General features: G+C 43.1%; 1 non-coding gene across 1 annotated transcript; it reads right to left on the bottom strand.

The window, feature by feature from the left end:
- Positions 1-16,532: 16,532 nt before the first annotated feature.
- On the bottom strand, positions 16,533-16,604 carry TRNAQ-CUG (transfer RNA glutamine (anticodon CUG)). The gene has a single exon. It is a non-coding gene; the product is annotated as a tRNA-Gln (tRNA).
- Positions 16,605-16,638: the final 34 nt, after the last annotated feature.

Below are 16,638 nucleotides of genomic sequence, written 5' to 3'. Positions count from 1 at the left end.
TCTCCCCCTCCCTCCCACCCTATTCCATCAAGCCTCTTCTGCTTTCTGGCCGTGACCTACCTGCCACTCGCTTGCTGTCTTGGCCGTGGCATACTTTCTCCCCCACCAGCACATTTAATTGCAATGCTCCATTTCATTATTAGCTTGTCACCACCTTTATCAAGTCACCTTTCCTAACATATCTAGCCACAAAGCTTCCCTGTGTAGCTTGTCATCGGTTTTCCACATTAAGGCTTGTCTAAAGCCACATGCGAAAGATTCTATGAGACATAGTGACTATAGTGCTGTATTTATTTCTGAATAAAGAGCATCATCAGTGAATGGTGTTACTGTACAGACTTACTGTGTGCCCAGCTCCTGCAGGCTCCTTGCACAGAAATGTGTCTGTGTGTCAGTCAAACAAAGCCTTTCCCTTCGTGGGGACTTCAGGGATCTCTCGGCAGTGGTCTCTACATGCACATGGGGACCCCAAGGTCATTAAGTCAAGACAAGTCTTCCTATTCATTTCAGTTAGTGTTGGATCGGATTCTTGAGCATAGTGAGTTAATTAAACAAGTTAGCAACTGCATGTGCTCTAGGGGGGCAGGCATCGAGCATGCTTAATGTGGTATTCTGCTGCCTCGCAAGCGCAGGGTGGAGCACCGTCAGCCAGATTTAGCCTCCCCAGGAGTGCGGCCAGGGAGACGAGCCGGGTTTCTGTGGACAGGCAACCACAGAACCATTGTTTTCCATGTTGCAACCCCAAATTTCTAGCTTGTGGCACTGAAGTCCTTTTCAAAGTATGGTTTAGCTTATTTTAAGTGCGTTTTACACATGGGTAAAATCAAGCAAGGCAGAGGACCAGTGGCAGATGGTCAGTGACACAGCCAGGAATGGAATGGAGATCTTCCCTGTCCCAGGACATGGTTTTAACAGATTTTGTCTCAGGATTGTGAGATTTGACTGCTTACAATTCATGAGGCTTTAGCAGTGCTCAAAGGAAAGCAAAAAAAAAAAAAAATGGGGGTGGGGGAATGACGATGGTACAGCTATTACTGTTGACAGTATTTCCTGGCAGAGACTGGCTTCCATAGGCAAAACTATTTCAGTTTCTTAAGTACACAATTTGGGGCTTAATCTGTTCACTTTCTTAGCAGTTTTATTCCTTTTGAAGTCTCTTGGCTGTGCTATGTGCACTGCTCATTTATGGCTACAGGGGGGAAGAATGAGTCTCCAAAAGAACCCAACGCAACTTCTTTCAAGTAGACACAGCATATCTGTAACCTTGGTAAAAATAACTATAAAGATAATGATAATGGATAATTATAAACCATGTAACTGGCAAAACAACACTCTGCATTTCAGAGGATGAATTGCCTTACCCTGTCCAGTAACCCACTTTACGGTGCAGTAATGGATCTACATCCGGAGGGTTATGCAATGAAATTGAGCCTTTGGCAAGCTGGAATCACGCTGGAAATGAAGCAACATCTTTGCGGGTTTTTTTATATATGCACATTTGAAAATCTGGAACTTATCCCTTTTGACATAAAGAGACCATCCCTGCTTGGGATGATTAAATTCTAGGACAGATTATGAAATAATAAAGTATTTAAATATTATGATGCAGCAGTACAACAGTGCAGTTATCCTTCCTTTTACTGCTTCAAGTATAGTATTTCTGAAAAGCTTTTTGCACTCCAGGGAAACTACTGATCATAAATTATAGAAGAGGCAATAGAATATCATGCATGTATGCAAAAAAAAAAAAAAAAAAAGAAAAGAAAAAAGAAAAAAAAAGAAGAGGTTTCAGACCCTTCTCTAGATAAAGAACTTACTGAAGCAGCTAAAAATATGGAGAAATGAAGCGAACACAGGGCCTGATCCAAAGGCCGCTGAACTCAGAAGGAGCACTGCGGGAGGGTTCATTAGGCACCAGTCTCATGTATGTCATGAATTACTATTCACCAAATGCAAATGAAGAATGTTATTGTATATGAGTAAGGATAAAGTCTAATTGCAATGTCTAGGAATTCCACTTGGATAAAATGAGCAGATTTTTCTCCAGCAGGTAGACTTTCTCAGCAAGGATTTATTGCCAATATTTATGTGAGAATTCCTAGTCCCAAAAGCACAGAAATGCTGGGAAACAAAAAGGAAAGAAAATATATCCAAAGAGGAGACCGAAATGTTTCCAAGTCACCTCTATAAATAGAAATCTGATGCAAACTCATTATCATTTCACTTTTCAGTACTGATTTGCTTCCTCAGGATTTCAGAGTGTGCATCTGAGAATTTAGACTGTGCATCATAAAGTTTCCCTCAGCAAATGCTAGAACTACTCACAAGGCATTGCAGCATGGCAGCAGCTATCAAATATCAAATGATGACAGACCCAGTGGATGGCCATTGGTATTGTTTGGTGAGAAAACAGTTAACATCATGCTTGGCTGTGTTGCTGGCAGTAGGGGTATCAAGGAGCGATGCCATGCCTCTTCTCCTGTTGATAGTAGGCAAATAGGGATGTACAGCTGGAGCATATTTCTGGAATGGCTCTTCCCATAGACACTGGAAGCTCCAAAAGAAATGCTTGCAGCAGATTGTTTGAGAACGGCTTGGCAGAAGGGTTGCTTGAGGCTGACCCAAGTCCTAGTGCACGTACCAAACCCAACCTGTTGTCTGTTCCAGCACTAACCTGGTTTACGTATTGCTCTCATCAGTAAAGCAAGAGAACAAAAGCTTCTCTTTGTGGACTAATATCAGGAAGGAAATTATGCATGCAGATCCGCCAACAAAAATAACAGTCTCGGGGTGTAAATGTACACACTGATACTGCTGTTTCGTTGCTATTTTCAGCAGTCCCTGTACCCTCATGGGTGAGAGTAAGGACTTAACTGCTATTTCTGCTGTTTGTGCATCAGCCTTAAAGGTTCAATTTGGACTCATGCTCTTTGGCCCATCTGGAGGTGATTTCTGCAAACAGCAGTCTTTTCTCTGAATTAGTCCAATTCATCACCCAGAGCCACACCATGTGATACTGTGGTGCTGTGGGTATCTTCTCTCACATCAGATATAAACCCACTTTCCTTCATTAAACATCTCGGTTCCTTATTATTTGCACTTTTATTTAACTTCAGGTCATGCCTAGGCCAAGTAATTGCATTTCACACCTAAGCGTTCCCCACAGTTTTGTCTGGCCAAGATACTTACTTCAGGCTCTAAACTCTGGTGCAGTCCTGCTGTTTAAAGTTTTTGTATTTTGTTGGAGAGAACACTTATGTCATGGTGGGTTAAGTGAAGTGTATCTATCAGTTAACCACTTCTCAGGAGTACTATTAGGCTTAATTAATGTTTGTAGAACGCTATCGAGATTCTCAAGAGAAGCAGCTATAGAAGTGCAAAGGATTATAATTAATTTAAAACTCCCTAATTTTTGAGTAAATGGCTAACAACACTTAAGCTGATATTCTCCAAGTAAAACTATTTTTTTTGATTCTTAGACAAAACATTTTGAAATTGGGGGTTCCATTTTCCACCACCACTGTGTGATGCATTTTGATTTTTATTGTCCTTTGACATCCTTTGATATATCCAGGCACATAACATAGCTTGCTTTAGTTCAGGAAACACTGTCCAATATATGTAAGTCAGATTAAAATACAACAAACGACCAAAATCACTAAATTAATAAACTCAAAGGCAGTCCACATCGCGATTTTCCTTTAATATATTAAGTATTTGAACCAAAAAGCCTGTAATTAATATTATGAAATAATTTCCATACTTATTTAAAAGACATCTCATTTACATAAATAGTCATTATCTGGAAATAGATCATTAACATTCAGAAAACTGACAAGCCAGACTGAGAGCAGTCAAGATGTACCAAAGAGATTTGCAAGACTCCCTGTTTGAAACTGTTCTGAGAGAAAAATCTCGGCTCCTGAACAAGCTTAAAGAAGACCCGCTTTGGAAATACAAGCCGTGCTTCATCCACATGACATCACCAAACAGAACAGTTATTTTGTGCGGTGAGAGAACATTGGGTCAGTCTTCTCACTAACTGTCATGGAGGGTTTCCAAGAAAATGCATCTGACACATCTGCACTGAAAATCTGACCCAGATTATAGCCGATGTCCTCATAACACAGTTTTTCTGCTTTTCTGAAACCCTGCAGCATTAAAGCATACCTTTTAAAATACTTCTGTTTTTCAAAATACTTTCAGTACTTTCAAATTTTGCATCTTGTCAGAAAACATATTATGCAGAAAAGAGAAAGAAGAAAGAAATGGCACTTCCATGTTTCTATTTGCAATCTAGATTCTTCACTCCTCAGCTATTAGCTAGAGAGTCACAGGTATTTAAAAATATGTCCTGGTTGACTGAAAGAACGCACGTCAAGCCCTGCTGTTAGTGCTTTTGCCATCCAAGATCCAGAACACTCATTATTAGAATTTTTTCTAGGTAGAAACAAACTCACCAATTTTTTAAAAGCTACAGCTACAGAACATGTTCAAAAAAATGTTGCAGTTGCCCTGTTAAGCAGACCTGTGTCTATCCTTTTTCAGCGTAAGACACTTCTTTGAAGTGTAAGTGTAAGCCCACCAGAGTAAGGTGATACAATACAATCTTCCCTGTTTGGACATTTTTCTTACTAAGTCCTAAAGAATGGAGGTTGTCCCGAGTAATGAGTCATGAGGATTTCATCTCAATATTGATATTTTTAGTATCTTGGGTCGTTTTAAAATCTGTATCTGTATCACTGCCCAGCTCCTCTCCTAATTATCTGAAATTCTTTTCTTCTGTAACTGCTTTGGAATGTTCCCTTATATTATTGCAAATACTGGCCTTATTATATTGGGTCCTAATTATACTCACGTATCGATTCGGTTAGGTGAGAGTGTACTTGTTTAAAATGTGAGCAACTGCTGAGAAACTGAGGAAAGACAGAGTAACGACATTACATCTGAGCGGTGAGCCATCGTGAGTACAGATCAGATCAAGCTTCTGCCCTTTTCTGAGCTCTCTGATGATCTGGTCCAGCTTACCTGAAGGAGCCCCTAACCTCAACAGACCCCTCATGCAGTCAGAACTCAAACTTACATTTGCATTCCTTCGACTGACACCTCGACATGGAAGCCTGGAGGAGATGAACGGTTTCGTAGCAGCTAGTCCATAACCTGGAGCTGTCAAAGGAGAGTGAACACAAACCAAAGCACCTTGAGAGTAAAACACAAAACCTACTTGTTTAGCCCAAGCTGCCCCAAATAATACTATGGATCTGCTCAATCTCATCCACTTAAGTCCCAAAATCAATGTGCTGAGAGCAGAAGAGGAAGAGTGTCGTATCTGATCGGATTCATACCTGGAGGAGGCCCTCTGCTGCAGCTGGAGGGAGCTCTATAGAACGAGGCAGGCAGAGAGAACTGTGGATTAATTAAACTCCTTCATCACCTTCTTGAAAAAAGTACGATCAAATGCTGATGCAATAGAAGTAGTTCATGTAACCAAGTTTGAATTTTACTCATAATGATGCAACAAAATTATATTAATATATGGAAATGTAAAAAATCACAGTCTGACTTTTAATACAAAAAAGAATACTTCCCATATAGGTAATGAGATTGGAGGAAATGTCCTTGGCAAGTCAATTTGTTCCATGCTGCTGATGGTTCCTGTTAGTGACAAGGATTTTTTTCAAGAAGGAAACAATGGAAAACAGATGCAAAAGCATTTACCAGAAGGCCAGGCAACAGCAGCTTTTCCAAAATGTCAAGTGTGCAGAGTAGAGTCAATTTAAAAGAGAATTAATTATTTAAACTGAATTAATTTGACTACAATGAAGCCCTGTTAAGCCATCTCATCCATCCTGCTTCCTACTGTGCTACCCCTTACAGTCTAAGTCTCAATACTGACCTCTATTTCCAAATACTTTAATGGAAAAATCCCTTAACCAGTCATAGTACCAATACGATGCTTTTAAAATATATTTACTGCATCCCTTCCAGGAACTCACCCAAACTATCGTGCTCACCTCCTCCACATTCATATGATTTTAACCCCTGGGTCCCCATTTTTTCCCTTTTCCTCTTTCAGCTTTTACTTCTTGTGACATTTTCCTAGACGTTTCAGGCAATTTCCATCGCTGCATTCATCAGATCCATCTTTTTCCTGCAAATCTGCCTTTTGCATAAAGTCCCTCATATCATCATTTTCAACAACTTTTCTCCTGTGCTTCATGTGTTGCCTTGTTGTTTCTTGCCTTTGGAGAAAGGAAGGTGACAGAATTTTAGGTCTACAGCTTTCAGATGGAAGTTCATTTTCTCAGAAGCTTATCCATACCTATTTCCCCTGGAACCACTTGTCCCAAAGTGCTTCCTTTCCTTCAAGGACGTGGACCTTAATGTTGTAATACAACAGATCGTCACCTGCAGAAGGACTGCTCAAGGAACCGCTGTGCCCACTGTTTGCGTTTTCCAGGTCAGGACAGATTTGCAACGCTATTGATGTTATAGAAGTGGCAATAATAGTTACCTGGTGCTCTTTTTCCTTGACAGCATTATGTGAAATGTGGCAAGTATCTGCAGAGCCACTGTTGCTCTGAAACCTTTAGTTTCCCCCCAGGGAATATCTATAACTGTGTCTACCAGGGATGGGCCAAAGCTGTCACTTCTGGTTTCCAGTTTCAGCATGGGCAAAGGAACCATTCCAAACCCATCCTTTTCTGTTACTGTTAAAAACTTGAAGCAAAAACATCTGTGCTAGGTTTTACATAAAGTAAATTCCTTTATGCCTTCTATTTCATGGAAGAAAAAGAATTCCTGCCTATTAAGCAATAAACTTAATTGCCCTGGGTCTTGCCTTTACTGGGAATGCATATCAATTTAAATACATCAGTGTAAAAATCAGGCTCATTAAATTAGCTCAAAGCCCTAAAATAGATTGAATACTGTTTTAACACTTGCATACAGTCATTTATATTAAAGTTATAATTTGTAGGAGCTCATAATGAATATAAACAGGAATTAAAACACCTGAGGTGCAACAAAAAATGTTTAATTGATTTTTAAATTGACAGTCAGGAACTCTCTTCTGTAGCATATTAAAGGCCTTGGAGGAGTACAGTTGGTTGGGATGTACCACTCCTTATTTCATGGTATACTAGAAACAACACATAAAATGTGAGCACAGTGAGGCCAAACTAACACCTTCACTCTGCCCACTATACCAAGGGATGTGAACTGAAGTCGGTGAAAAATTTCACCACAGAGATGTAACCCAGCAGATGCTAATTCACTTTTAATTTTTTTTAACCTAAAGCATGCGACTGCCATCAAGCACCACATGTAACTGCTGTTCAGTTGCTGTAACATAAAGGCATTGCGTGGCGTCCTCTCTGTCAACAGTCCCCATCAAAAGGCCAGGTCAAACTGGAAAGGATCCTATGGAAGGTCCAAAGAGACACAATTCATTAATGATACTTAAATTAATCTTCATAGACCTGCGGTAATGTAGTATTTTTTACATTCTTTTTTACACTGGCATTTTCTTGTAGTGTGAGGGGAATGACTCATGTACATACGGAACAATTTGAGGGAGTTCTTAGAAACCATAATATTTTGCTTGATCATTCATAACCAAATACGTAAAGAACTGTTCACACTATCACTATTGCGCAGCTTGTATTAGATCTCCATAGTTACACTTGGCATAACAAGTACAAAACCGAAGTGTCTTTGCAGGGCTGATAAGCAGGCAGGAAGCAAGTGAACATCTGCTACAGCTTTAGATGGTTTTGCCTTCAGCGACCGCTGAGAAACTTCAGGCTCTGCATTCCACGTACTGCTTGCTTGGCCTTTGACACTAGCAGCTGTTGAACAGGAGACGTAAAATGTTATACCTACAGGAAAGGAGGTGCATTATTTTCTAAAGGAGTCTTGAGATGTTTAATGGGGTTTTTTTCTTTCCATTTTCTGATCACTAGAAACGCTGGATAGCAGACACTGCAGATGGAGTTATCTCCTGAAGGTCAACCACTTCCTATTTTACAGGGTTTTTTTCCTAATGTTCTGTTTTCCTTTCCAAAACTGCTTTGTTTTGTTTTGTTTTGTTTTGTTTTGTTCTGGTTTAAACACCAGAAACAATTGTGCCATATACTGAATAGCAATTATAATCATTGTAAGGAAACCATGTGCTTCCCTGAATCAGGGCTGGGGCTTCCAGTCCAGGCAATCTGTCTTCTTGTAGCATAACGGCATTGCTAGAGCATGGACAGCCAAGGAACAGAGTTATGCAAAATAAACAGCAAACAATTTTGAGCAAACCATTTCTCTGTTTAAAAAAAGAGCTGTTGAAAATGATGTTTTACAAATGAGCTCAGCCATCGAGTGCAGATTCTCTGCTTGTGTATGTGGAGAAAATCTCTGCTCCAGATAGTTCAGCAGTTCTCCACCTACAGAGTACTTTCATTTGCATGGAAAACTACTAACAGAGAACAAGTGACAGCAGCATATTTCTGAGAATATTGAGGCCCATGTACTGTAAATGCATCTTCATGTACTTTCTCTGAGATTGTAAGTTTGGCTAGGAAATTACAACAGTTCTGATGAAATCGGATTTAGCCATATATGGTAGATCCTTTGGATCTGACGCAATGCAATGAAAATGGATTTCAGAGTAACAACGAGAAAGATGAAGACACTACTCCAGAGTTATGTAAGTGTAACTGAGAAGAGAATTTTGCCCATAAATTCTGTGTTCTGTGCTTTGCAGTTGTATGCAGTTTTTTATATGTGGTACTCTTAAACTGCAGATGGATGCTGTTTTGCCAGAAAATGAATGAAATACAAAGATGACTTCAAACATTTGCAGGAGCCATGCTGACACTCAAAATAAAGAAACATCGAGGAACTTTCCTAGTGAGACCATAAAAGCAGAGATACAGTGATCAAAGCAAGAAAAGACAAGACATACTCCATCCCTAATGCAAGATGCTTTCTCTTTCTAGGACTAAGGGCCTACCTGGCACCGAGATGTTACGGTAGTCCACAAATACAGTATATGATCTGATCATCTCCGTGGCCTCCTCTGGACTTACTCCATGTGCTTCTCATGTTGGGGGCCCCAGAGCTGAACACAGTGCTGCAGGGGGGGGTCTCATGGAGCGGAGCGAGGGGGAGGATCCCCTCCCCTGACCTGCTGGCCACGCCGCTGCTGATGCAGCCCAGGATACAGTTCACTCCCTGGGCTGCAAACGATGCTATTATCTTCCAGATTTCACAGGGAACTGAATTATTGAAGCTGTATTCATATTAGAATAATTAAATATCTGTCTTGAAGTGTGTGCACATAGCATGTAATCAGCTTGGAAACAGGCCAACACTTGAAGAAATATTTAGGAGAATTGCAGAATCAATGCATCAATTCCCATTAATTTGGTATCAGAGGAAACAAATGTGTACCTGTCTGAAGCGTGTGTGCTCCCCTCAGAGATGTACTAAAACAGGCATCTTCTGTCTGCCTGCCTTCTCTGTGCCCTCCAAACATCAGAAACCAGGGGCAGCATGGGGGAAACCTGGTCTGGCTCCAAAATCTAATTAAGCCAGTTTTAGTAACCCAATATCTCAGCCAACTTGTACACAAACTCTTGGCGAAGTCCAAGCCATCCCAAACTCTACCCCATCCACTGCACTGAGTTCCTTGTTGTTCCCCTGGTGCTCCAGCCTCTCTAAAATACATCTCCACTCCAGGGCAGGGAACATCCAGGCAAGCTGAGACAGACCTCCTTTCAGTCTGTCAAAGCCGTAAGCTGTAATTCTGCACAGTAGAGAGACAAGATTAATGACTAATTGTAATCGAGAGTGCATTTTAAACCAGCCAGATTTTTTGATCGGTCCAGGCTTCACAACCAAAATGATTCTATGATTCTATAAAATGTGCTCTGCTCCAAATATCTTGCACATATTCCTTGCTGCCCAACTGGCTACTGAGAGGAATCTTATCCCAGAAGGTTTGCTCGAGCACACGAGATGCATTTTTAGCATTCCCAAAGGTGCGCGTTCTCACAGAGCTGAGAATGCAACCTGTCTGACAGCAGCTTTCCAGAGAAAGGAGCAGGAAAGAGGCAATGGGTGATGAGATTAGCCCCCATGGAAGGCGGCTCCTGCTTGGAATATCAACACATCTTTTCAGTCTCTCTTGTTGTGACTGTTTGTGCTTTTATCAAATTTTCAGTTTGCTTCTTCAGCTACGGGACCAGATGGCTCCCATGCATAATGCACTGAATCATGGCAAGGCTTGAGGTATTTGTTATGTATAACAGCAAACACATGCGCTGGACCAGGTTAAACTCTTTCACAGTTAGCATATGGTGCATGCTGCATATGGATGGTAGTACAGCAGGTATCTATATATACATACAGTCAGGAGATTGGAGTATTTTTTCTTCTTTCAGGTTGTCAGGAAAATGACTGTCATACCTTCAACACAAATAGCAAGAAATAGAGGCAGTGCAGTAACACATGGCAGAGGACAGATGCTAGGCACTTCCTGTGATGCGCAATGCCTGATGGCAAGGAATCCTGGTGGGCCAAGGACAGGAGGCTCTTGTTCCCCCTCTGATTCCCCCTTGCAGCTTGTGATTAAACTGGTGCTGACACCTTGCCCGGAGCCTATTTGCACAGCCAATAGCCATGGGCAGTACTCCTGGCCATGAAGCACCTACTGAAAAAGGAGATAACCTCATTGTTTGAGAGCATCTTTGCCTCTGGCATTTTTTAAATAGACAAAACCTCCTGATTTTGTCCTCACTTGCCTTACATAGATCTGGGGTAGATTCAAGATGTGGCATCCCTGTGAAACTGGAGTGAATGGGAGGGGTGTTTGCAAATGCAGCAGTCGCTGCTTGGTGAAGGGCAGGGTTCATACAGGATGGGATTTGTGCTTCAGGGACAAGACCATAAAAATCACCCGATAGTCCTCCCTTGCTGATATATTGCAAAGACCCATTTCTGAGCGCTGAAAGACACCAGAATAATGAAAGATGCTTTTTAGATACCAAGGAGGTGACTGTTTCGGAGAATTCTAAACTGTCATGCTGGGACTCAGTACAAGTAACAGATCCCAAGGTGGTTGAGGGATGTCCCAAATAGCACACCTGGATACTCTGGGTCGCACGATGAAGGAGCAGCTGAGCAGCCAGCCACTTTCCAATGGCCATGCTCCACCCCAAGTATTTTCTGGAATGAAAAAAATTCTCCTTTGGCTATTTTTCAGTCTGCTTTTCTTCATATGTATTTGACATGCCCTCTGTGTTCGGAGTGACAGGACACCTCATGAGCGGGTGCTGTGCTGGCCTTTGCACACAGGCGTGAGCGCTGGCAAGCAGCGGGACACCCATCAAGGACTGGGACAGTGACCAGGAATGTCAAAACTGCAGCCTGTGCAGAGCGGCTCTGATGGAGGTTAACGCGTGTTGCCACCACCTTTGAGGTCAGCATTGGGCTCACTTTAGCAGCCCTATAAATAGATGCCCAAGGTTGACTGAGAAGAGGCTTTGGCTCTGATGGATCTGGTTTAACATTCCCAAGAGAGGAAGGCAAATTCTTTTCCTTTTTCTCTTCTAGCCTCTAACCTTGAGTCGGTCTCTGTGGGAAACATTAGTGGCATTTGCCAGAAGAGCTGCCGCTGTGAGCCAGATGTCCTGCTGTGTTGCACAAAGCATATGTACCTGCAAACCTAGACCTAATTCCACTAGGGACTGAAACTAATTCCTCACTGGCAAAACTAGGGAAAAAACCCAAACAAACTTGAACCTAATTGCTTGGAAACAGTCGGACACCTAGTGGATTTATAGGGAATATCTTTGGGATTATGAGCAACATTTTGTCATTTTCTTGGCAAAACCAACGATGAATATATTTAGAGAGGAATCATTGTAAAATCAGGGTTTCTATTTAATAAATTAATCTTGTTATAGCTGTTACAGCCTCGGGTTTGCCTGAAGAAGTTATTGTGTTCTATAAAAAACCAACGAGCTTTGTTTGAATGACAAAAAAAAAAAAAAGAAAAAAAAAAAAAGAAAAAAAAAAAGATGAGGAGCTGGATGGTTCCCAAGGTCTGGGAACAGGAGGAAGGGTATACTGCCAGATCAAAGCCATCCCAGTTGTTCCATCTGACAGCTCTCTAATGATCTTAATGAGCAAAGTTTTATAGTCTCAGCCTGGCTCCCTGGATAATTGTACAGCTTCACAACAAGCATTGCCACGCTGAGCACAGCCAGCCAGCTCTGTTGGTTGTTTCAGCAGTGAATGAATTGGCCACAGAAATCAAACTGCCTTCTTCATTCCCCAGGGCTGATCTTTTGAATCCAAACTAGAATAGGATGTGATGTGATAATGCTTGCACTGCTGTCGTTGACATTGTAGCTGTCTGGTAGCAACACCAACATCAAGCAGATTTTGACCCTTGATAGGAAATAAAACCCTGTAGTAGGGTGTAGTAAGAGGAAAAAGATTTTGAACCATGTCACAGAAATTATATCTTGGCCAGAAATTATCCTGAAGCTGCCAGTATTATCTCGCTAATATGTCTCTGGAGGCAGCAGACACAGACAAGGAGATGCGTGTTGAGTCCAAAATGGATGCAGGAAACTGATGACTTCATTTTGACAGTCATCACAAGAAACACCAAGTCATCAGGTCTGTTGCATTCAATTCCTGCTCCCAAAGCATACTGAAAATGTTCCTTCCTTTCTGTTTACGGTAATATTGTCCTAGTGAAAAAATGTCTCCAGAAGATGGTTAATTTTTCTAGAGCTGCTCCTTTCCCACTCTTTCTTCAGTGCTACCGAGATCCCTGGAGAACAGCAAAACCAGGATGAGGTTTGATTTTGGATAGGTCTCTGTTCAGATCCAGGTCCTTTTTTATTCCAACTCCAGGGTTAGGAAAGAAAAGGCTGATACAGAAAATAAATTGATTGAGTCCAATTGTTCTTATATATTATTTTCTTCTTAGAGCTGTAGAACTAGAAAAAGAATATCGCGGATACTGCAATTCAAGTGAGTTATCAACTGAAAAATCCCTATTGAGTCTATGCATTTTCATTACTCCTACCTCTGGCATGGAATTACCTGAAAAACAGAACTCCTTGTATATCATAGACCCTTTCATTTGGTCCAGGGTTTTAAAAAGAGAGGTGTTTTGGTTGGTTTTTTTTTTTTAAATTATTATTTCAGTGGATGGATTTTATACTTAAAGGCATTTTTTTTCTGACTGACATGTCAGACTGGGGGTAGTGAGTGATAAGAGTATGCTTTTCTCTAATTTAGCAGCTGGATTGGAAAGCTTGAATTATCTCTGCGTAATTGCAATGATTCATGGATTGTTAGAAAATTGCAAAGTATTGATTGGATTTCCCCCTTAGGAAATATTTTTCCTCTGATAAAACAGAGTAGGTTCTGGGGCTTTTGTCCTTTCTGCCTTCTGCCCTGGGGAAGCCAGGGGCTCCTTTCATCTGGGAAATGGGAATTTGGGTCAACAGCCATTCAAGGACGGTTTTGAATTATTGTGATTTCCAGTTCCAAATCTTTCCCTGAGTTTTGCAAAGCGATGAGCTTTGCAAAGTGTGAATGGGGATTTCAGAGTCAGAAAAGCTGGGACCAGCAGCAAATACTGGCCATGCCCGTTTCACATTCTTCTGTTTCCATGTCAAATACCACTGGTGTGTTCTGCAGAGACCTTGACCTCGTTGTGGGAATGCTACAACCTTCAAAAATGGTGGCAATTTTTCCACTTTATTAGGCCAGGATTTCTCTTGGGGTCTCAGGAGCTGGTGGCAGGAGGGAAGTGGGAGAATGAAGTGAGAATCAGGCACGGGGAGAGCCTGGTGCACAGTGCCTGGGGCTGAGCAGTTCTGAGCTGATAGCCCTGACACACATCTGCACGTTAATGGTGCTGCCGAGGCAAAAGCTGGGGCCTTTTTGGCAGCTGCTGTATGAATTTCCAGGACAGAACCATAAATATGCAGTTATGACTGTGACCTCTGCTTCTTTTCTTCACTAAATTGAACATCCAAGGGCCAGCTGAGTATCATTCCTTGTCTCTGCTCCAGTTGCTTGGAACGTGCTGCCTCCGCAAATGGTTGTGTCTAAGTACAAACTGAAGAATTACGAGACGGCGCTAATTCAAGGTTTGCAATGAATTTAGTGTTCCCGCAAGGATGACACTAATGGCAATTAATGCAGCAGAAACGCCAGCGCTGAATGACTGTTCTCACATTAAAAGCTGTCAGTCGAAGAGCACACTGTCCTCTGTTATTTCAGGCCTGACCTCTGCTTTTTGGCCATGTTTCATAGGCATGGCAGGTGTCCTAGGCCATCCCGTAACTACAGCAGCGCGCTCCAGGTGGGGACACAAAGGAAGAGCAGAGCAGCCAAAACCGGCCAGCGCTGACAGCAACATTTCCTGAGGGTTTGTACATTCTCATCTGGGGCTTGCTCGAACAGGAACAAAATTAACCCAGGGCTGAACAGCATGGAAGACTTCTACTCCTGGAGCTCCCTGCTAGTCCAATGCTATCCTCATGCCCCGCTGTGTGTTGGTTCCTGTTTAGATGCAATATTCTTTCTGCTGTTTCAGTTTTCACCATGAAGAACCTCATTACCAATGATCAAACACATTTAAACAGGCTTAACTAGAAATAACCCCTGCTGCTGCTCACATACATGGCAACCTGCAGAAATGTTTGTTACACTGCACAATTGGCAAAAACGCTTCTGCTGCGTAATGTCTTCACGTTCAGCCAGTGACAGCGGTACAGCAATGTAGGGACTGTGTTTTTCAGCTCACCAGAAAAGACGCCGTCCTCACTTTGTGCTCTAAAGTCTTGCATAGGATGAGCCAGTTCCAGATGAGGAACGTCTGCAATTTGGTGCAAGAGGAAGTAATGCTTACGTATATGAAAGATGTAAATAAAGGGTGTTTCCAGGCTCACAAACAAAATCCAAAACACAAAAAGGAGAACAGCTCTTACAGGAGGATAACTAAAAATAGTTCATTTGTGTTATTTTTATTTCTTTACAACTAATAACAATTCTGGAGAATGTAACCAGGCCTGAGAAACACAGACTGAAAATTAATAGCTTTTAAACAACCAAATTAAATGGAGAACTGCAAATAGGATGTGAGATGAAAACCTTAACTACAGGGTTATAAATATACCCCAGCCTCTACACGTACAAGTATCTATTGTCAATTTTAATGCACTACTGAGTGTGGTAGGATTGCCAAGGGTGGCAGGAGCAGGATGAGCATTTTCAGACTCAAGATTTTGGGTGTTCTGGGTTCATCTGGAGATAAAAAGGATGAATCCAAAGATGACGCGGACTCCTGCAGACCTCGCTGCTATGCTACCAGAGTGCTTTCTGCTCCTGCAAGGCCTGGCCTTGCAATGCCATTACAGAACTGGCACATGCAATTATTTGTACGGGACACATGGAGCAGGGTCCTGGGGATGCGAAGCCCCGAATGCTTGGTGGGTTTTGTGTACCCGTGAGAGGCTGGAGGTGCACGATCTGCCAGGGGTGCTGGCAGCAGGACACGTGCTGAGCCCAGACCCCAAAGCTCCAGGCTCGCCCCGGTGCTCCCAGAGACCCCCCACCAGCAGCACTGTGCTCCTGCGGCGCGAGGCACTGTGGTCACATCACGTGTCGTTGTTATTAGTGCTTTGTTTTCCCTGCTCAGAAGCTCCAAGGCAGTGTGGACTATTTATTTTTAAATGCAGAGGACCACATTATGGTTCATTATTGCTCCAGCAGACAGTAAGGGATGCATGTGCTGCTGCCAATGCCCAGGGGTTACTTTCCGCACCCAGGAGCGACAGCAGAACCACCGACTGTGGGGAAGGTGCCCGTCCTGCTGCTGCTGGCGGCAGGCTGGTGGCAAAGAGCAGTTTTAAGGGCTTTGGTTTAATCATCTGGACGCAAGTGCTGTTTGTTATCCTCTTCTGTTTAGGTCTAAACACTGTGCCCAGGGAAGCCGGTGACACAGCTGGTGTCTCCCACGGCACAGGGCAGATGCGGGGCCCTCGCGGGTGGGGATGCGCGGGGCGGGCAGTGGCATGGCGGCGGGGCAGGGGCCTGTGCTTACGGCCTGTTTGCACCTCCAGAGCTGAAAGAGCGCATCGCCACCTCTGATGCCTCCACCAGCTGCTCCATCAGCTACACACGCCGCTCTCAGCCCATGCAGGAAAGATCTGTGAGACCTTGGGGGGTCCTGCCCGTCGGTCTCAAGCTGGGCCGCGGTTGCAGGCAGCGCTGGGGTGGAGGCCATGGCCAGGGTCGAGGCCAATGCCAGGGTGGAGGCCATCGCCTGCCCCTGCAGGCAGGAGACAGGCACCCGCACGGCGCTGAGGGGAGCGCTGGTGGGTGCCAGCCGCGAGCAGCGAGGTGAGGCTGTCACACCTCTGCCCGTGAGGGGCACGTCTGGCTGTAACTGAGGCAGAGCAGCTCGACAAAACCTCGAAAGGGAAAAGCCGTGGGGAGAAAAAAAGACCAGGTTCCACCGAGATTTGAACTCGGATCGCTGGATTCAGAGTCCAGAGTGCTAACCATTACACCATGGAACCACTCTGCCAACACCCCCTCCCTCCCAGCACTAGT

This window comes from Falco cherrug, chromosome 7, assembly GCF_023634085.1.
Source record: "Falco cherrug isolate bFalChe1 chromosome 7, bFalChe1.pri, whole genome shotgun sequence".
NCBI classification, from domain to species: domain Eukaryota; kingdom Metazoa; phylum Chordata; class Aves; order Falconiformes; family Falconidae; genus Falco; species Falco cherrug.
Note: the sequence above shows the minus strand (reverse complement) of the source record. Positions and strands in the feature narration are given on the sequence as shown.